Source organism: Neophocaena asiaeorientalis, unplaced genomic scaffold (genome assembly GCF_003031525.2).
Source record: "Neophocaena asiaeorientalis asiaeorientalis breed wild unplaced genomic scaffold, Neophocaena_asiaeorientalis_V1.1 scaffold162, whole genome shotgun sequence".
NCBI classification, from domain to species: Eukaryota; Metazoa; Chordata; class Mammalia; order Artiodactyla; family Phocoenidae; genus Neophocaena; species Neophocaena asiaeorientalis.
Window position 1 is genome coordinate 293,729 of NW_020172637.1, and position 22,984 is coordinate 316,712.

Here is a 22,984-nt window from a genome sequence, read left to right on the forward strand (position 1 = left end):
CCTTTTTCTTCTACCTACTGCCACAGCATGTGAAGAACAGTTGTATTATATTGATTATATACCTGTATAAGGGGTAAAATGTTATAGATATTTATAATCATACAAATTATCTAAAGCTGGCTCCTTGGTGAATGGAAACTGAAAGCAACTAATTCACTTTATTTTATGCCTGGTCATTTCTATAGCAGCCAATGAAATCATACCGTTATTGCTAATTGTTTACATAATGTACTCCACCCACCTGAAAGGAGCTCCAGGCATTGTAATGTGATTTACAAGGATATTGTAACATCATGGCAACTACATAGCTAATTGGGAAAATTAAGTCTGGCCTCTTAACTGGCAAAAAGGAGCAGAAATAAGACAGCTAAAGGAAACAAAGAAAGGAGAAAGGATTTAGGAATTATTCTCCAGCAGTCATTGCTGTAGAAAACATCCACAGAAATGACAGTTTTGATGTAGAGAGTGGAGGGTGAGCTGTGAGCTACAGATAAAGGAATATTTGAGGGTTTATTACCTTGACAGAGCAAGTAGATTTTGCATGGCACCGGGACACTAAATATTGCTTTGAAGGAAAGATTTGGGGGGAACAGCAATAAAATTAAAGCAACTGAGTAAAGAATGGGAGTTGCTGACTTAGTGATCAAACAACATTGTTTTCTTACCTGATAAAGATGGTGCATTAACTCTGTAACTCTCAATTGTGATATGTACTTTCAGGCCATGTATTCCTACTCTTTCAAGGTTCTCAGGAGGCCCCATTACAAATGAAATTTAATTACTGACTGATGGAAGCCACACTAATAAACGAGGAAGAGGTTTATTAGTTCTCTCTTTGTTCATCCCAGAGAGGGAAGCCAGTGGTCCTCTCTGTGTGTGTGCTATGGGGAACCCCAAACTTGGGATGGGGAAATAGACTGATGATCTAACACTGGACCCACCGGTTACTGATCCATTTTATTTGACTCTTACTGTTGTCTTTGAACATATTTCACACTCAAGAAACATGGGGAGTTATTAATGAAACCAAGAAGTCCCTGATTAAGGAGTAGGGAAGGTGCTCCGGCTTTTGCTGTCTCTCACCTCTGTATACTTAAGCAAGTTATTCGAACTTTCTGAGCCTTGGTTTTATCATCCAATGAACAGGAATAATAATCCTTAATTAAGGGATTAAACGGGATAGTGAACGTCAGATGCCTGGCACATAGTAGTTAGTCAGTGAATGGTAGGAATTTTTATTCATGTAATTTTTTACAATTTCGTAAATAAAAGTGAGTAGTAAGAGGAAACATGAAACTGTTTTTCAAGACTATATTCAAGGGTAGGGGGGAGAGAAAAATTCACTTTGTTAGTATTTGAGAGGGGATATGAAATGAAACACTGATGGAAGAAATCCTCAAATACCTTGACACTTGCTTAAATGCTCTTGATCAAATTTGGCGAAGCTTCGTTTCGTAGTGGAAGGGCACTGAGTCAAGTTTTCTCTACTCGAAGGGTTTGGTGATTAGACTTTGCACAGTTGCCAAACACCATGATATGGAATGCTCAGGGATCTACGGGCAAGTTCTTCAGGCTCAATAGTGAGTTGAGATAATTCAAGATGCCCTGATTCCAGGCAATCTCACAGATTCTCAGTACCCCTTTATGTCTTTCAGACTCTAGAAAACAAAATGTGTAACAAAATGTATAACTCAAATATATGATGCAATGTATTTTTTAATAGCTCTTTATTGGAGTATAATTGCTTCACAATACTGTGTTAGCTTCTTTTGTACACCAAAGTGAATCAGCCATATGCATACACATGTCCCCATATGCCCTCCCTCTTGAGCCTCCCTCCCACCCTCCCTATCCCACCCCTCTAGGTCATCGCAAAGCGCCGAGCTGATCTCCCTGTGCTGTATTATTTACTTTGTAATCAAAGAATACATTTACGTTAAAGGCTAGCAGTTTGCATTGAAAATGATCTCAGGAGTTAATGTATACCAGTCCATGCCTTCCCCCCATTGGCAACAATATATATTCCTACATAGCCTAGTTAATGTTGCCCCTTTACATTTTTTCTTTCTTTCTCAAAATTTCTTTTGTCCAGTTTGGAGACACAATGACCTTGACTTTTCCATAGTTGTAATCATAGTTGCTTATTGAGAGGTAACTGCCATCTGAGAGTCATTTGATAACATTTAGTCTAACAGAACTCTTAAGACAAGGACTTTGAATCACGTGCTTCGTTTTTTCAGCCCGTGTTTATTTTCTGTGACTGCCACAACAAATTACCACAAACTCTGTGGTTTAAAACAACAAAAATTAATTTCCTTACCGTTCTGGAGGTCAAAAGTACAACACATGTCTCACTGGGGTAAAGCCAATGTGTCTGCAGGACTGTGTTCCTTCTGGCAGCTCTAGGGGAGAAGGAGTTGTCTTGCCTTTTCCAGCTTGTGGAGACTATCTGCATTCCTTGGCTTGTGGCCCCTTTCTCCATCTTCAAAGCCAGCAATGTCTCATCTTTCTTACCCTGTTTCTCTCTCTGATCACAACTGGGGAAGGTTCTCCGCTTTTAAGACCGATGTGACTAGGTTGAACCCACCTGTGTAATTCAGGATCCTCTCTCCACCTCAAGATCCATACCATAATCCAAGGTCCTCTGTGCTAGGTAAGGTAACATATTCACAGGTTTCAGGGATGAGAATGTGAACATCTTCGGGGGTGGGGGGCGATTATTATTCTGCCTACCTTGAACAAAAAAGAGAATTATCATTTATTTTGGCAAAAATTATACACGGAACTTCTAAATGCTGTCTGCAGCTAGCTCTCAGGTAGATCAGTCTTCCACTACAGGAGAGTCTGGAGGTGGCTTGTTAGACTCCTACAGTAAGTAGGTCCTTGATTGAATACTGTGGACAGAGAGAGTGTGACCTTCGTGTGTCATGCCCTTTTATTACCCGGCAGGAAACGGGGCTCCCCTTCACACTCAGGACATTATCAAGCACACGAAATTGCTCCTAAGGATCCCGGAGAGAGTGAGAGAGTGTGAATGATTTGGGAAAGGTCTGGAGAGTGGGGTTTTACCTTGGAAGTCCGTGGATAGTCTGGGCAGGGAAGGAAGTTCAAGCTGCCTCAGAGATGGCCTCTCTTGAGAGCCATGTGTGTGCCAGAATGGATGAATACCTCGTGTCTGGCAATCTGAGCGTGATGATACCAGAAACAGGACACTGTAGCTCTGATTGGATTAAAGAACTTGTAGGCAGCTACAGAAGCTCCAGAGAGGGTTAGAGAGGGTGAAAAACACCCCCCACCGGGGAGGGTGGCCGTGTGTGATGGTGCCAGGGTGGCTGCGTCAGTCTCGGGGAGGCTGGTGTAATAGACCCTTCTCCTCTGAGCTGGAGGGGCCGAGAGTGAGCTTCTGGGCCCAGCGGTGAATATTCTCTTTGTGGAAAGTAAACTGAGTGTGTTCCAAGATTCGTCCTGTGCACGTTTCACCTGCACACCTTCTCATGCCGCAGATGAGGGAGATGAAGGGCAGAGACAGAGCTAGGGGCGAGGAAAGGAGAAGTCGAAGGGTGATGGGCTTTCTGCAGTAGTTCGGGATGAGTTCAGGGCCATTCTCTCTCCAATCACTTACTGGAGCAGAGAACATTTCCAGGAGCTGGTAGAGTTTGGACTGAGTCTGGAGGGAGGGAGGAGAACAGTAGTGACAATGATGAAGATGCTATGATTGAAAACAGAGTACAGAGAAGTGAAGCAGAAATCGCAGCCTCTCATCTTGGAAAAGTAGAGGCAGCTTCACTGTCAGAGAGGGTCTTTACTGGCTGTGGCTTTTTATGTCTACTGAAATTATTAGAGCTAAACTGATGAACGGAGATATGAAGCAGCTGCTGATAGGCTGTGATATGAAGTGCTATGACTGTTTAATGCACATTTGTTAAGAAGTGCCCTAGGGTGTCGGATGGTGTCTGAACCATGGGGTCACAAAAGACCATAAGGGAATTGGAATAGAGAAGTTCATTACTCACAGGCCTTGGAGGAGTACATGACGTGCCTCCAGGGGCCACAGGGGGAGGTCAAGGCCAGGCGTGGGTAGAGAGCCGCCAGGACCTGGGGCACATGCCTTTATCAGGGTCCAAGGGTGGAATGCTTTGAGGTTCCCAGGCTAAGCCTGGATTGGTCAATTCAATCTAAAAAGGTCAGGGTTTTTGTAAGCTTTTTGGGGCTCTTACCTAAGGGTCACGCAAGAAGAAGGCCCTGGGAGATGGGGGAGATTGCTTATCACAAAGGTGACTGGGGGAGTCATGTCAGGGACTTTCATTTACTTGTGACTCTGAGGGCTATTGTCTAGGGTGTGCCGGGTGAGGGGCTAGTGTCAGTTGAAGGTCCCTGCAGGCCACTTGTCCATACAAAAGGATGCCAAGGCAGCAATACTATGAAGTAGTTTAGTTAAACTCTCAACATGAAGGCTATTGAAAGAGGATTGGATCAGGAAGACCACACTTTGTGCCTTTGGGGAGATACATTAAAACAGACATGCAATTATCATTATTTTTGTTGTTGTTGTCTTTACAGCAGTCACAATTCGTGGGGTACCTGCATCATTCCAGGCACTGTGGTGAAGTCCATAGGCTTTGAATGCAAACAGCCTGGACTCAAATCTCAGTACTGCCACTTTTTAATAGTATGATATTGAGCAACCACTCCAAGCCTCACCTTCCTCAGCTGAAAAATGGGAATAATATGAGGTCGATCTTGTAGAGTCGTTGTCATGATTAAATGAGCTGATGTATTTTAAATGACCGGTACAATGCCTGACTCTTCACATTCAAATACTTTCGCGCCTTTTTTGTGTGTGTTATTTAGTATGTAAATATTTTACAGATTTACCTTCGTTAGAATGTTATCATATATGAACATCTTAGGGTGAATGTGTTTTTCAGACCAGTTCTCACCTGCCAGGGCTCTGATAAAAAGGAATGTAATAGGAAAATTTGATGATGGGTAAGGACATGGAGAGACAGATCCCAAGTAGGTGACTCTAATTAGGAGTGCCCCATGATGGGCCCTGGGGATCCTGGGGGCTGTACTATGAGACACTGAATACTTTGGGGTGCAGAACAGAGTCCATTGTGCTCTTGTGCCTAGTCTAAGTGTAAAGTGTACTAAGCGTATAACAGAGATTGATGTCTATAACTTAGCAATATAACGAAGTTCTGGTTTCCAAGGTGTTGAATCTAATTGTGTTTGCTTCTGAAATTAAAAAAAAAAATCCCAGTTGAGGACTTCCATTAAATAACTCTACAACTTCTGGCACTCCTCATCTCTAAGATGAAAGCATAGGGGAAAAAGATTTCTAATGTCCCTTTTGTGTCTAACATTCCACGACTCTCAAAGTGAGGGCTAATAGGGCTTCCCTGGTGGCGCAGTGGTTGAGAGTCCGCCTGCCGATGTAGGGTACATGGGTTTGTGCCCCGGTCCGGGAGGATCCCACATGCTGCGGAGCAGCTGGGCCCGTGAGCCATGGCCGCTGAGCCTGCGCGTCCGGAGCCTGTGCTCCACAACGGGAGAGGCCACAACATTGAGAGGCCCGCGTACCGCAAAAAAAAAAAAAAAAAAAAAAAAAAAAAAAAAAAAAAAAAAAAAAAAAAAAAAAAAAAAAAAAAAAAAAAAGTGAAGGCCAATATTAGGTATTTCCTTTTATAGGAATTTGCTTTGCCTGGGGAGAGCAAAACCATAGGCCCCAAACATTGTGTAAGTCAGGTCAATTAAGAAGGATTGCTCCTTAAGCTCCGGGTTTGCTTTAGCAAATCTTTAGAGCTGGCTCTTTATTTATAACTCTGTAGAGGACCAAAACAAGCTTACATCTGACTAGGGCATGGAGAAGCAAAACAGTTCAGATGCATTCCTGAGTCGTGAATTTTTCTCATTGACGTACATGACGTCACAGCGAGTGCAGCTGCATGGCATAGATTTTTAGGGCTTGATTACAAACAACCTCCGACAGACATCCCTGGGAGAATGATGAGGAAGTTGTCCCTGTGACATAGCTGATCCTTCTCCTCTACAGAACAGGCTAGTGGTTTTAAGGGCAAATATCGGCACCAGTCTTGGCACCTAAGGAATAATATAGGTTGTTTAGGGATGGGTTGAAAATCATTCACCATCAATTCTTTCATATTTTGAGTTTAGTAATTTTTCTAAAAGGCTATCCTGAGCATTTCTCATTTCGACATGTCAAGAAATGCTAAGACTTGGGTCCAGACCTTCAGTAGCATTCTAAGCATCATTACATCCTGTTTATTTGAATGCTTGATGTCAGACTGTCCCCCAACCTGATGCTCCAATACCCTTAGACTCTGTCCTTTCACTTCTGGAACCTTAAACAATGGGCTGTACTATCATTGGGTCATCTACTAGAGGGTCTTAAAATTCACTCTCCCATCTCCCCACAACCCACTCCAAATTTCAGTTGTAAATTTCTTTACACCCCCAGGATGAGGATACTTGTTTCTCTTAGACAGGCCTATAGTAACCTGTACTTAACGCCTTTGGAAATACTTCTCCCGTGTGTTAATTTCTTCCTTTTCAGAATAAGCTCCTGGAGGAAAGGAATAGAAGCTGATTCTAATTGTAGAGAAACAAAATATGTTTGTGGAATGATTGAGTGACTGTATCTCATCTCCAATATCAAACACTGAAACACATGGAGATGTTTAAGCAATGGCTTGGCCCATAGTGACTCCTACCCTTATCCTTATTCAGCTTCTCAGTCATGGTGGACAATACTACTGTCTCCCTCAATCCTCACAAGAAAACCTCGGAGTAATCATGATTCATTGCTCTGCTTTGTATGCATACTTCATGCAGCTGGTTTTTCTTTTTTAACTTCTTGCATATTATGTGAAGACTAACATTTATATATTTAGAAAGTCCGTAACATTCATTTAGACCCTCTCCTCAAGTGGAAATGTGAAACTAAATGATTAAGTTGTAATTCGTCCTCTATAACAAAGACATTTACCTACTTAATGAGTGGTTAATTGTTGGTCCTTTATATTAGGGTAGCCACATGCTTTATATTCCAAACCAGGACTGCATTGAGAGTGAAAGAGGGCGCTATTAATAACTGCACAGGTCGACAGGGGTAAGCTTGGACTCTACAGGTCACAGTGGGACATATGGTCACCCTATTTATAGATGAAGATGCTGCTGAACTAGCACCAGCAAAGCATGCCCCTGGGACCGTCCTTCCCTAATTGTGATGTGTACATGATGAGCCAGTTATACCTGCTTATCAGGATATCCTTACAGCTGTTAGGACAGTTATGGACAAGGTTGGTTTGTGCCTGGATTTTAATTTATAAATGTGACAGAGAGGCTAACCCTATTGAAAGAAGATTTTTATTACTTATAGTTACAAGGAGAGGCTTACATTTTCCCAGAGGGGGCATGCTATGTCAGGCAGGGCCACATGGGGAAGCACGAGGTTTGCTCAAGGGGCAGATGCAGGATCCAGGGGAAAGCGTGGTCCAGAGCTTTTATTGTGTTTTCCATGGGAAAGGAAAGGCGGGCAGCGGAAACGGCTTAAGACTGGCTAGTTTGAATGATGTTGGTAGGCTCTGGGCTATATGGGTGGGCTCTGTAGTTGTCTGGGTGATTCAGGGCAGGAGAAATATTGGCTTGGTGTGTCAGTTAAAAGAGGTGGTTGGGGGTTTGGACCCAGAATTGATTGGAGGGTCCGTGTTATGATTTTTGTGCCCTTTGCAAAATCTGTATCACAAGGGAGATGTAAACAACTTTGGCAATTCGTTCAACCCTATGATGAATGAATGCCAATTTATTAATGAATGCCTCTGAGAAACTCACTGTCTCAGTAGAGACTGAGACCTCACACTTCACATCATTAGCTTGAAGCTCTAATCCACACGACGAGCTGGCCCATTCTCAGCTTAGTAATAATGGCCCCCTCAGGAACCTCACATTTGCATGTCGGCTTTAGGAGACCCTAAGGTGGACACAAACAAAAAGGACAGCATTGAGGGTAGGTTGAAGGTACATCTTTGAAATCAATGGTTTGAAGTAGACTCCTCTCCAGGTTTTGCAAGAAGATGTAAAAATTTAAACATATTTTACTGCATTTCAAGGAAAATGGTAGCAGATTGGCTTGATTTTAGGTATGGTGTGAATGTGAAGTTCTCTTTTTTGGTATCAGGGAGGGATTTACAGTTGAGAACAGGTGGCCCAAACTCAGTGCTGTCCAATGGCGTGGTGAGGAAATGGGGAGTCCATTCAGGGAGGCCATGAAGCTGTCACTCCACAGGCTCTCTTGTGACCCCAACCAAAAGGCCACGGGGATGTTCCCATGTTTATTTTATAGCTGAGGACACTGAGAGGGGTTGAGGAAGTGTCCTAAGTACTTCAGCTTTTAAGATGCAGAACTGATAATAGAATGTAAGTTTGTCCAACTTCCCCAGATTCAACTGGGAGCTCCCTTGCGAGGGAAAAACAGAGATCCTTTCTGCACAAGCCTGCTCTCTCCTGGTTTAAACCAGGGTTTAAAACCTGTGCCTTTGGAACGGGCAGCCCTTGCTCCTCGGGTTCCAGCCTGGAGCAGGCTTCTACATATCTCCCAGCGTGTTGCCATTTATGGATTTGGGCAAAATAACAGAACTGCAAAGCTTCAGACTCCCAGACTTTTTTTTTTTTTTCCCTTTTCTTCCACACCGAGCTTCCTGTTTCTATGGCAATGAATAGGATGTTTTGTACCAAGAAACACTTTAAATGCCACTGGGGGAAGGTAAGAACCCCACATAGCTCTCTACAGAGCAGAAAGGTGAAATGAGATGCTAAGAAGAGCTGAGAAGCGGAAAAGCTGGAATAGAGGTGGGAGGAGGGAGGAGGGAGGGAAAGAAGCATCTGCTGAGAAAGAAAACTAAAATCTAGGCAGCAACATGGCAGGCAAGAGCCAGGCCCCTCAGAGCGGCAGCTGTCAGTACAGGAGCATCAATGAGCACTTGGAAATCCATGCGGACATCATGAGAAACCCAGGGGTCGGGGTGTCAGGCAGTCTTCACCTGACAGCGGGGGCAGAGATCAGGGAGGCATCTCTAGATACGCTCACTACACAGGACCCACTGCCAGGTGGCTTCCTGTGTAACCTATAAGGTAAAGAGGCTCAAATATTCTACCTTGCAAATGCTCACTCAACACACAGGCTGGTACAAGGCCACTGAAATCAAGCTCTTCCCCCTACGAGGTTAGAACCGGGATTTCTGGTTCTAACCAGATGCCCCAGGATGGACTCTGGAAGGCTCTGCCATCTTCCTTTCTTTTCCTGCCTTCTCTGGTTGTTTGGTTGTTTGGGTGGGATTGCTTACAATCCGTGTACCACACATGCTTACAAGAAGGCAGGTGTTTAAAGTAACATAAAATACAAGGGATACAAAAGAGAACCTGGAAAATTAAAGTGCTAATGGGGAAAATTTCTTTCCCTCTTTCCCCTGTCCGACTTTCCCCAACTGATGTACAAAAATATATGACCAAATCCACATCCAGAAAAGAAACACTGTAGAACAGTTTAAATTTTCACCTGGTAGAGCTATAAGTGGCATATCAAGTAGTTCTCACTTTGGGTTTTACTAATTCCTCCACTAGAGCCAATCCAAATATAATCAAACTTCATCTAGCTTGAAGTTTGTGTTATACAAGTTTTTAAGAGCTATAAGCTGGATTTAAAGGCACAGTAACAGCAAGACCCAATCAGAGGGCAGCCTCAAAATAGCCCTGGTCCCCATGGAAGGCCAAGGCAGATGTATCTGTCCAGCTGCTGGATGCAGAAGGCCTCTCACTCACCAGAGTTCCGTAAAAGGCTCACCTACAGCTGCTTGTGGAATTGGTTCCTTCTAAATGAAAGTTGACCGGGAGTCACATGAGCCAATGGCAGCTGGACAGGGAGGGCCAGGGTGCCAAACGGAGCAGGAAGTGGCCAGAGGCCAGGGTAAACAGCGAAGGGCAGGAGCTGAGGTGAGTATCTGTCCCAGGATAGTTCAGCGAGGTCCTGCTTTCCAAGGGTTTGGCCAGGGCCACCTGGTTTATTTTCAGCTCATCTGGGTATGCCCTCATTGACCATGGGAGCCTCACATTTGCATGTCGGCTTTAGGAGACCCTAACAAGTACACATAATAAAATGTTAACTTATGCCTTCTGCTAGGGTTGGAATTGAGTGTGGCTTGATGCAAACTGCAACACAGAACAAATCTAGAAATTCTGGCAGGCAGAAGAGTAGGGCGGAGGGAGGACGTGCTCCTCTGAGCTGTGGAAGGGAGGCTGAGAGGAAACTTCCTGGCGTCAAGCTCCCTTCAGACCCCAGACAGGGGCTTTCTCCAGCAGCTGGGCTCAGTTTCCCCAGCACAGCTGAGCGATGGCCTTTCTGTCTTGAGAGCCCTGAGCCACACACTGTAACAGTGACCAGTACTGGGCACAGGGTAGGGCCTTCGTAAATATTGGGGGAATCGATTAATAATACTGGGAATGTTCTGAAGATGAGCTCTTCCTCCCATGTTTGCAAATTATCAGGTCTTGTTTACCTCTTTAAGAACTCCACACCCATCTCCACCTTAAAGGAGAAAGCCAGCGCACGTGGTGTTCTGAGTTATTCTAAAAAGCAATCCGCTGTGGGTCTCCGAATTCTACTGACCCTAGACCAGTGCACACTGCCTCAGGCAGTCTTGTGTAAACAACTCTTTCCATTCAGCTGTGCCCAGACCACCCTATCCTGGTGCCACCCCCATGGCCGACACTCCTGTGTGTCCTAAATTGGTCCCGTTAGCAGGAGTAAGACAGAAATTCCTTATAGCTATCCCCCTTTCCCCCATTCGTATGAACATAAAGCTGATATCATTCCAGGATTAAAATACGCCAGCAGAATTCTGGTTGGTCTCTGTAAACACCTTTTGGGGTTCCTGCCCAGCCCGTGACTCTGCATTTCCCTGAAGCTCAAGTAACCGTTTATTCACCAGGAACCCTCGACCTCCATCAGAGATTGCATCAGAGTTCCAAGCTGGACAATCATAGTCTTTCTCTTAGGAATTTGGAATTAAAGAGAGCTCGTTAGCATCTAGGTTTGGCTCAGACACACATTTTGGAGCAATGGTGGTCATCTGTGGGGAGAATTGGAACAAGTCAGTCTTGGGAGGCGGGGGAGGAAATGCAAATATGCAGAGTAAAGCAGAGTCAAAAGAAGCCTGCTTGCACTTCCTTCCGCTGGGTTCTGAAGGTGACTTTGGGTCTTTAAATTCCTATTGATTGATCAGCCTACCTCCACTGCTTTCTGATACATGTAAACAAAAAGACTTTAAAAAGACAGTAACAAGTTTCACCATAGACATCTGTGGCTCTAATCTATGCTGCAATTCCTAACCCTAACCTTACCCTTTTTCATCATATCTTGACTCTAAGACTACTCAAAGTCAGGGCGAAGTTCCCAATTGCCTATGTTACCATGACAACGACCCTTTATCTAGCTCTCGGTGAACCCCCTGCCTGCCCATCCCAAATGATTTCCCCCTGCCACTGCAACGTGCAGCTTTGCTTGAGTCTTGGCACTTTTTCACACTTCTCTGAACACACTCCTCTGGTCCTTCCTCTGTTTCCACTGGGATTGCTCGCTAGGCTTAGAATGGGTTTCCCTCTCTCTGTGGCCATACAGATAAATCTAGATTGGATACTGGATGCTTTTGGTTTTGTTTTGTTTTTGTTCTTGGCAAATGCAATGGTTTCTACTTGCTGACTTATGGAAACAGAAATTTTGGTGATGAAAAAATTGACAATAGATGGGGCACAGCACCTATAGGCACTTGGCTTTCACGTGCCTGGCATGGTATCTGGTCCCTGCTAATATCTGTATGGTAATAAAAGAATTACCCAATTAAAAAAATAGAGGACATGAATGAGCTAAAAGGAGTGGTTGCTTGTGTCCTTGGCTTATCCAGGGATCCCGATTCTCCTCCAGCACGGGAAGACGTGACGGGTCTCCAGCCCCTGGGAAGTTAACTGGGCAGTGCCATTGTTCTCCTACGGGTAAAGGGGTGAAGAGGTTTGAGGAAGAACACACAGTATATAACACTTCATCTAACTTCTTTTTCTGTTTGATGTCAATAAACTACATCATGAAATGAAAGCCCATGTGATGGGGGGAAAGACCCGTGAATGGCTGCTTAACCGTCTGATGAAAATATAACCAAGGAACTTATAGAGATGCCCTGATCTCTTGCTCAGAGACCCAACAGGTGAACATAAATGCTTCTTTCCCACAGAGCACAGTTGAGGACTGAGCATTTCAGGACACATGGGGCTCTGCCGTGAGTGTGGGTCACACAATATTTCATAATATTCATGATGATATTTATGATGAGAAGCCTGAGGAAGCTAGTTCTGAGTTTCTAACTGTATGCGAAAGAAGCCTGCTCTGTGTCACAGGTATGCCTAAGTCTACCACTGTGATCCACCTGCGTTCACTGAGTGTAACCTGGGTGTACCGTTTAGCCCTGGGTCTTATTTTATTTTTTTATGTTTCTTTCTTCATCATATTCTTTTTCTTCTATGAGAAACACTCTTTGGTAATATCTGCAGGAATGGCAAAAAAGACTTTTTATTGTGAGATAGAGTTGTCTCCTGCATATGCAACATAAGGGATGGTAATAATTTTTTTAATGGCCACACATATGGAAAAGGTCTCTCATTGCTTTACACTCTCCACTGGATTTCTACTCTACTCCTTCTGGCTTCCTGTTGTTCCCTGCCAAAAAGATGTTTTTCTGTCATTCTTTGAAGCCATTTAAATTTTACTTTGGAGTGGGCTCCAATTTGTTGAAGTGTGGTACACTGATACAAATCATCATAATTTTTAAGGTTTGAAATAGAGCCTATTAGGAATAAACACAGTTAAATAATTGTTTAAAGGATCCCACCAGGAGGAAAACTTTTAGGAGGTGGAAAACCCATATAACACTGAAAATTTACAATCATTTCCAAAATGCATTTGTGAGTCGCTGGCTGCCAAAATGCTGAGGGCACTGTGTATAAGCGATAAACATCGTGGACTCAGTAAATGAGCTCTACTAGAGACTTTCTAAAAGAAAACCCCAGAGAGTAATGGGTTCCACTGGAGAAAAGGGAAGTCCTTTTAAAAGAATGAAGCATTACATTTTCTAATTAGGTTTCAGGCCAAAGGTTGAGTAACTTAGTGGGGAATCCAGAGTCATCCCTGGATTTCTCATCCTCACACCATTTAGCTACTTTCTCTCTGGAAGTTTCTAACATTGTTAAATGAAAGAACAAAGTAGAGCAGGAGTTTTGAAAAGCTGGATTATAAAAGACTGTGGCCTTCTGAAATATTTGAAACCTGGGACTCTGAAGAGAGGAGGGTGTGTGTCAAAAAGTCTCAAGACTGTACACACGAGAAAACAAGAAACTCATTAGAAACGAAAGTGGCAGTATGCCCTGTAGTCCTCTGACCTGTCCTTGTGTTTAAACTTTTTCTTCTCTGGGTCCCCTGTTCCAGGCAGGATGCCCCAGAGGCGCTCCTCCAGGTGGGGAGGTCACCATGTGCCTATCCTGTGGTAAAGAGGACAGAGCAGCCCCGGTGGAGGACAGGCCTGGTTTGTGGGTATAGGGGAGGTTTCTAGTAGCTCTTTTCATTCTTCCAAGTCATGACGTTGGAAAACCAATTCTGAAGAAAGGGGACAGTAGCTGATTCAAATCACTGTGGAGAAGATGGCCAAGAAAATTCGGAATCTTCGTCCTCATGCACCCCCTAGTGTAGGATGAAAGGTAGTTCCTTGGTTACTGGGCTGAAGCTGAAAATCCTTCAAACCATTCTCAGTCACCCCCTTTGATAAATAGGACGTATTAAGGGCAAATAAATGAGAAATAAAGTCCAGTAATGAGTTAAATTTGCAACTGCAACAATTGCAGACTACAAACTAATAATCATTTAAAGAAAGCAAGCAGCTTTGATATACTCAGGACTCAAATGTGAAGAAAGTGGGCAGACTCTGACTGTTTAGACCAGCTTCTCAAATGTTAATGTTCATGTGGGTCACCCAGGGATCTTGCTAACATTTTTGATTTGGTAGTTCTGAGTGGAGCCCTCAATTCTGCATCTTTAACAAGCTCCAAGTGGTATAGAGGATGCTGGTCCACAGACTACACTTTGCTAGCACTTCAAATAGCATGCAGGGCTGGTTTGTCCCCTCTGACTGGCCTGTGTGTTTCATAGTATTCTGAAGTTCTGCTAGAGCTGCCGTCTCCACCAACACTCCAACCAGCCCTGCTAGCACACTGCAATGATTCCCTCATTCATTCGGTGGCACTGTAAATTTGTCAGCTCAGAGATAATTCTTTTTTATTTTCTGAACTTAAATAATATTTACCAATTTGCATTTAACTGTTTGTAACGCTGGATTGTTAATGACTACATATTACTGTGTGATCTCATGATTTATGAGTTGGTTTTGTTTTCCCAGCTAAGTTGTCTGCTTATAAGAATAGGGGCTGTCATACCACTTTGTTTCTTCCATGGGGGCATGCACAGTGCAGGGCATATAAGAGACAATGACAAAATTTGTTGATTCCTACTGTCAGCTTTGTGTGTGTGTGTGTATTTTGCGGTACACGGGCCTCTCACTGTTGTGGCCTCTCCCGTTGCAGAGCACAGGCTCCAGACCCGCAGGCTCAGCGGCCATGGCTCACGGGTCCAGCCGCTCCGCGGCATGTGGGATCCTCCCGGACCGGGGCACGAACTCGCGGCCCCTGCATCGGCAGGCGGACTCTCAACCACTGCGCCACCAGGGAAGCCCCCTACTGTCAGCTTTGATATGAAAAAATTTCAGATCTCTTTCCTAAGACTGAATTTTGATTCTTAGGTGGCAGAGAGAGGAAGAGCTGGGAAGGCACCATGTTCCTGTAAGAAGTGAACAGAGGATGCTGGGGAAATTTTGGACCTCTTCTAGCAATCGAGATAAATATATCCTGGACCTCAACACTTTGCCTAAGGCTTCCCTTAGAGTTAGGTGGCTTGTTTTGAATTCTATTTAGGTTTGTACTTAAGATGACATATGTAACAATGTTCAGACATCCCGAGCAGAGGAAACAACAAAAACTAGATTTGAAAACTGGACACATGACATGACTGAGGAAAAAGTTAAGTGCTTTGAAGAAATATAAGATTTTCAAGTCAGGAGAAAGATATTGTATAAATAGGATAAATAACCCTTCTCTATTTTCATTGTGAAAGATGAGAGAAGGGTTACAATGCCACAGGCTTGAGTACAGCTATACTCTCATGCTTGAGAAATGAACAGATTAGGTGGCTTCACATTCCATAGGGCTGGGTGTTTTTAAGACAGAATTGTCTCACACTTTCCAGAGCAGACCATGCTGAAATGGGCAACAAGATAAGATGTGAGTTCCTGGCCATAGGCAATCACTGAGCTGTCCTTGTTGCCTAAAGACTTTTTAATTCTGCCTGTATGGGCTCGGAAAGATGACTTCTGAGTTCCCTGACAAATCTGAGAGTCAGAGAGTTTTAAAATTAATTAACACCTATTATTAATGACTATGTATTGTACTGATCGATAATTATAATAGTTATTCATAATTATTTTGTGCAATAGACTTTCAGAATCTAAAGGCTCCCTAGAGGCCAATAGAAGCAATACACATCTTTTTTCTATAGCAGCGTCTCTCCTTACGTACCCCTGAGACCTACAACATCTACAGGTTCTGCTCAAACACCTCCAGCTAAAAGGAACTCCCTGTGTGCCAAGACAATCATTTCTGTGGGACAGTATTTTTCTGTCATTAGAAAAATAACTCATCTTCGCTGTAATAATTTTAGAAAACAAAAGAGAAAAGCACAAAATGAAATTTAAAAATGTCTATAATACTATCACCCAGAGAAAACCACTATTAACCTTTTGATGTATATGCCCAGGTGTGTGTGTGTGTGTGTGCGTGCGTGTGTGCACATGTGTATGCTTTCATTTTGAAAAAATCATACTACCCATATTTTAGAACCAGCTTTTATCATCCTTTGTCATTAGTATTTTTCCATAACGTCAGTTTCAGAGGCCGAATAAGCATATATATATATTTTTAATAGCTATAATTACTAAAAATTATTTTCTTTCTATCAAGTTGAAACTTACCTCTTTATAATTTATATACATTGGTCCTTTCTCTGCCCTCCAGAGCTACATGCAATAAAAAGTGTCATCCTTCTTTTCCACACAGCTCTTCAAATATGTGGAGACTGCTTTCAGATCTCCGTGAGTCTTATTTTTGGGTTTCAATCAGCCTCAGGTTTTCAGGCCTCTTTATGGTTCTCAGGCTCCACTATCATGAAAGCTCTCCTCTGGATTAATTTCAGTATGTCATTTTGCCCAAAATTGGATACAATATTTCAGGGAAGATTAAAAGATGACTATCACCTCCTTTTTTTGGTGGAATTTGGAATATTTGTATGTAGCCAGTGTCCTGTTCACTTTTTGAAGTCTTGACTTGTTGTTGACCTACTCGACTTGTTGTTGACCTGCTGCTCTTGAGTTATCACAATCTCCACCACCACCCTGCTACATCTTCTAATCATGCATTCAGGTTGCTCTTGGCCTGAATGCATAACTTTTTGTACATTCTTTCATTAATCCAACACATACTCATTGAACACTTGTTATGTGCCAGGAACTGCTGGAGTACTAGGGATACGATGGCGTTCTCTGCCCGTCAACAGACTTAGCAATCTGTAATAAAGAAAGATGCTACGGAAGCGCACAGGAGTCCTTACATGGTCCAAACCTTGGGTGAGACCTTGCTGAAGAAATATGATTTAGGTGAAGACCTGAAGGAAGATTGAGATTCATTCTTGCGAGATTCAGCCCATTTTCCCAGCCCACAGAGATAATTCTGGATCTCAATTTAATTATATTTTTCTTTTTTTTTTTTTGGTGAAGGATAAAAATGGCACCTACATTATCGTATGAATTGTCAAGAAATGGTAAACGTTAAGAGAGCCCAGGACAGGTTTTTGTGACACCATAGACCTTTCCCCAGACTTTTCCAGATCTGTCTAGTTGTGTTTTGCATTAAGAAACTTTTCTCAATGAATCTATTTGCAGTGGGTAAAGAATATGGTTAATATGAATTTACTTAATTTTTTACTTTAGGATTCCTGGCTTAAATCGCTAATGTGCTTAGCCTCCAAAGGCTTGTTTTGGATGGAGTGTGGACATGACATTTCACACAAGCTCCTGATGCTCTGGAAGTGAGCTGTTGATCGCGAGCTCTGGCTTATGAAGCAAATGTCTGCCATTAAAGCTTCTCGGCTCCTTGCGTGGCGTTCCTAGAAGTTGCTCTCAGCTGGATGATGAGCATATGTTAAACTGTGTTTTCCTTCACATACCGCAGGCTTCCTCCATTATTCTTGTCCATGTTTCCATGCTCCTTTTTGCTCTTTTAAATAATCGTGGGCTCATCAATCCTCCAAGTCCCACTCTGGCTCTGCAACATCCTAAGGGACCAATTCAGTTCCCAAAGAGTCAAGCATTTGTTTACACCCCAAATACACACAACTGAGAGACTAAATGAATCTTTCATTTTCCAACCTATTTTGACATTGTGGAGACACATATTCATCTTTTCTTGTTCTCACTCATCTTGAGCAACTACCTGGATGGAAAAAATGTAAAGCAATATTTTCTAACAGCAACATTGATTTCTTTTCCTGAATTGTTGCTTCATTTTATCATGTAGATGTGCTTTTTATACATTGATTGTAAACTCCCAGAAAGACTGGGTGGCTTGCTGTAAAACGTAGTGAGTGCGACCCAGGGCCTGTGGTTACTATCAGTGACCATCTCAATCTCAGGCATGGGCTGGGGACACAAGAAGGAATCTCTGTCCTTGCAAAGTAAATTGCTGTTGAACATTATATGGCTGATATACTTCTTTGTGTGGAATGGTAATTCTTTTTGAAATTACTTCCAAACTTGGTTTAAATACAGTCTTGCCAAAAAAGCCAGACTGTCCTTCGCCTGTCGGAACTCTGTGCCTTCATTCAGTTAAAGAAGCATTTTTCAGGGACTATCTCTTCTGTTTTGCTGCTGCTATTTGATATTATCTAATGTTTTTCCATGAACTTACTGGAAGATTAGGCTGTTTTCTTTTCGGATTTATGTTGTAATGCCATCATTTATACAAATTCATCGCAGGCCTGTTTTGGGAGTTTTTTAATTTTTAATTTTAGCCATAATGTTACTGAGTTTCTGGGCAGAGAACACCTTTTTTTTCTGTCTGGCAGTGAGTCACGGTTTTAACACCTTGAAAGACTTACCAGAGGCTCCTTTCATACACGTGGGTGCACTTTGAAAAAGCATTGGGTTGAACTGGCTGATGCGATATTTAGGGTAGCTCATTGGCAGAGAGCTTAGAGAGCAGAGGTAGAGGGGTATTTTATTGGACGTCTCAGGTGAGGTGAAAGTTCCCCTCGATCTCCACTGCCGACTTTGATGACACAAAGAAAGTGTTTCTCCCAGATACCAGGCATGAGGCAGACCCTCAGCAGGAGACAGGAAGACTGTCAGGTTTTCACATTTAGCAAGAAATATTTTTTTAATGATACTTTGATGTCATTCTTGGAGCTATCAGACACGTAGGATCACTGAACATTTCTGCGCTCTTCTGAACCTGTGATGTACAAGCTAGCAACTATTTTCAGGTCACATTTTTTTAGCACAGGGTTCTACATTTTATTTTCATCTTAGCAATGACTGAGACCTCTTGCACATTACTGAATGTTTTACTCATTTAGGAAAATAACTCTGGCTGGTCAAAAATACTCATTGAAGTGTTCAAGTGTGATATTTATTGATTCTCTAATATTTCACAAGTGCTCTGTCGAAACATTAGATTAAAGTGCTACGAGCAATTAATAAATTCTTGGCAAAGTTTATTTATTCACCCATTTATCTATTCATTATGGAACAAATACTTATTGAAAAGTTGTTCTGTACCTGACATTGACGATATGAAGATGAACAAGACACTGGTTTGCCTTCAATGAGTTCACAATCTACTGGTACATCCAGGAATGTCAGAAGAAAATTACATTCAGTGTGAAGACTATCACTCCAGAGGGGAAAAGAAGGTGATTGGGGAATCACAGAAAGGGTTCATTTTATTGTTTATAAGGGGAGGAGGCAGAGGACCAGGGAGGACTCCAAGAACTAGCTACATGCACACAGCCTTCTGGGAAATGCTAATGTAACTGGTGAGACCACAGTACCCCACCCAGAGCAGCAGGTATCAGTTTGACACAGGATCTGATTACGCGCTAACTGTGGGACACAGGGCATTGGTGCTGTGGGACTGCAGGGGAGATGGTGGTCCATGAAGGTGGGAGTCATCATGAAAGCCTCCACGCTGGAGCTTATGTTGAGCATTAAAGACGGTTAGCATTTTGATATGCTTTTCACTTGTATATCTCATATAGGACAATCCAAAACAAGAACACTACCTATTGTAGGGGATGGAGGTACCATATATGTTTCCTGGAGATTATAGAGTATATGATACAAAGCCGATTTCTTCTTAAGTGATAAACCCTCAGGTAGGGTTGGGGGACTCTACATGCACCACAAACAGATGCCTCCTAAGGTTGAAACTGAACAAATATTTATAGTGAAAGTAACAGAACTGTCACACATTTTGAAGGGAACAAACGTGGGGATACATTGTAAGGAAATGCTGAGAATGGGTCCGTTTCTCAGCAGAAACAAAAAGTAGCCTTTCACAGTTTTACAATTATTTATATGTTTTTGTTGATCACATGAAAAGCACAAGATGGAAATTCAGGAATGTTGAGATGATATGTAACTTTCTGGGAAGGGAATTTAAGGATCTCTAGTTCACTGAAGGGGGCAAGGGATGTGATGATAGAGAAATGGAACACGGACTGCAGTACTCACGGACCATACATCTGCGCCGCAGGTAGTGAACAGATGAAACGAATTAAAATCATGTTTCTACTACTCATTTCAACCCACTTGCATAATTCTGAGCCAACTTCTGAAAGGAGGCTTAGCTGAGCTTCCTCTTCTGTAATTCCTGATAAACGGCGATATGCTGGTTGCATACAGATAACTATGAGTTCTGAAGACATGAACTAAAGAAGACAAATCCCTGACAGCCAAGAGAGTATAATGGGGAATAAGCTGGGTTAAAGCAATTAAACCAGAAAATCCTTGTGACCGGAAAGTTCATGGTTTTACTCACAGCTGCTATCTTTCTGGGGCCATTGGCTGGTGAGATTCAGGAAGTACCTTGGAGTAATGGCTTCCACTTAGTGGGGAAGAATTCCTTGGGCAGAGCTCGCTCAGATGTTCTTTTCTCTCCAAAAGTCAGGGTGATCTGTCAAAGCCCTTCTATGGCTGTGGGACAAAGAAGAGAGGTATTCTGTAGCAGGCAAGTGACAGCAATCCCTCCCAAGCTGTAGAGTGGGCCCTGGAGACGAGCCATGCTTTCCACAGTTCTTGAATTTGCATGAGTCTATGCATTCACAAGTAGGAATCGAAATAGCTAGAGTTATATAAAGACAACTGATGCAGACTCTGAACTTTAATGTGTGAATATCGTGAAATCATAGAAGACACTAAGAAGCCTCCAAATCAGTCTATAAAGAAGGCCACATACAGACTGGTACAGAATATTAGGAGGATTTTTGCCCTGTTCTGAACAAGGCTTACAAAAGGAAGATAAGGACAGGGCAATGATAGAAGTACTTGCCTTCCAGTTATCCGGCTAAGTGTTTTATCAATACTTTAGTGAGGAAATTTTGGAGGTAATACAACAAACCACCCTATATCAGTATGTTAGTTGTTGTAACTCAGAATTTTTCAGCATAATATTAATAAATTATACATTTTATGTTTGTAACATCAGTTCACGATCTAGCTATCTGTCTGTCTATCTATCTAATTTAAATAAAAGTAACCCTATCTGAACCAGCTACAGAAAGATATTCTAACTAGGTGGGTCCAACTGATATTGGCAGAGACAATAAGCAGCAGACTTCACTAAATGGTGCCCGAACAAGGCAGATTCCTCGCTGGGTGTGCCAGATGGACAGCTACAGGTTTATGCTTCTTACATAGATCCATGGAGTGTTTGAGAGCCGGAACAGACCCCAAGTCCAATGCCCTTCTTTATATAGGCAAAGATGCCGCAGGCCAAGGGGACTTCCTGAGGAACGGAATTTCACCCCCAGGACTCGAACCCTGGGCCTCGGCTCCCAGTTGGGAGTACACCAAACAGTTTTGAAACAAAGAAAGGGGAATCAATGTCGATGTCCAGTAGGAAGGTACTGTGAAATATAAGCATTTTGATCCACTCTCCAAGGAATGACATTTCCCAGCTTGATAAACGTATCCTGGATATTAAACAACCATGACAAAGAAGCCAGCAGAGAACTTATTTAGAAGTTCTCTTGCTCTTTTTGTTTACTCTGACTACCAGAGAGAGTGTATATCTCTTCAGTTACTCCTCTTTTCTTTCCTCAGCATGGCTGGGAAACAATGAATTTGAGAAGGCTGATGGTGAGAGCACTGAGGGAGTGGGGCAGTGCAGGGAGCTGGGTGGTGGCGGCTCATGTGTCCCATTGTCTAGGTGGGCGCAGCCGTGGCCTGACCAATCAATCAGCACTCAGGAGGAGCTGGAGTTCCTCCTGCCTGTCTTTCTAATCAGAAGTAAATCCTACTAGACTATACGGGTTCTCATCATAAAACAGGGGGAAGTCCACTTTTATTTATTATGAGAAAATAAATATCACTTTCTCTTTTGAGCAAATATGAGTATTTCTAAAAACACATCAGCAACACCTTTTAGAAGAGTTTTGAGCTTATAGGGATGGAAACACCTAGGGTGGAAATTCCTTACTGGGAGCGAGTTTATGAGATGCAACCTCTTTGCTTAAGAGCTTAAGGAAAAGTCTTGGGAATTCCAAGCTGTCAAACATCTCAGAACGAGGAGTGAAACACAGAGGGAAACATAAGGAGAAATGTCTGGGAACTCGTGGGTGATCACACTGCAACTAACCAGGTTCCCCCGAGTCTGCAGAGACTTCCTGCTCCCTCTACAATCCAACACTATTCCTTAAAGGAAATATTCAAGTTGAGAGATATTCAGATTTTAAGAAGTTGTGTAGTGTTGTGTGGGGAAAATAGACCAAGGGCAGGAGATGGACCTCAGAGGCGCGATAAGATTCAGGTTGGAGAACCAGCATCCAAGCAGATGTCTGTGTTCACCTACTGTGTTAGAAGATTCTGGAGCACAGCAAGCGTTTCCTGCCTCAGTGCATTTGCATCTGTTCCCTCTTACTGGAATACTCTTCCCCTAGCTCTTTACAGAGAGACTCTTCTGGCTGTATCATCCTTGTTCCCTGAAGTCCTACTCTTCTTTTAGAGGATGCCATTCACATCTTTAATAACATGAATCACAGTCTAACGCTTTGATTTTATTGCAATCATTCCACAAGTACTCGTGAGCACCTATTCTATCTCAGGCACGTTCTACGCATAGGGAATAAGGCAGAAAGGAAAGTGGCAAAAGACCCCTGATCCCTGGGCTCACCTTCCGGGGTGGGGCGCTACCAAGAGCCCACACTGAGGTAAGGCTTTCCCTGTGCCAGGCCCTGCCCTTGGCTCTGGCCCAGCAATTCATTTACCCCGCACCGAATCTCAGGGGTGGGCACTTTTAATACCTTCCTTAAACAGACGAGGAAATGGTGGCATAAGATGGTTAAGACAATTTGCCTTGGGTCACACAGTTTGTTCATCATTCCTTGGTTTAAGGACAGATCTTTGCTTATGATCTGTCTTTCCCAGTGAAATATAAGCTCCATGAAGTTAGGGACCATCAGTGTCTTGTTCCCTGGTGTGTCCTCGGC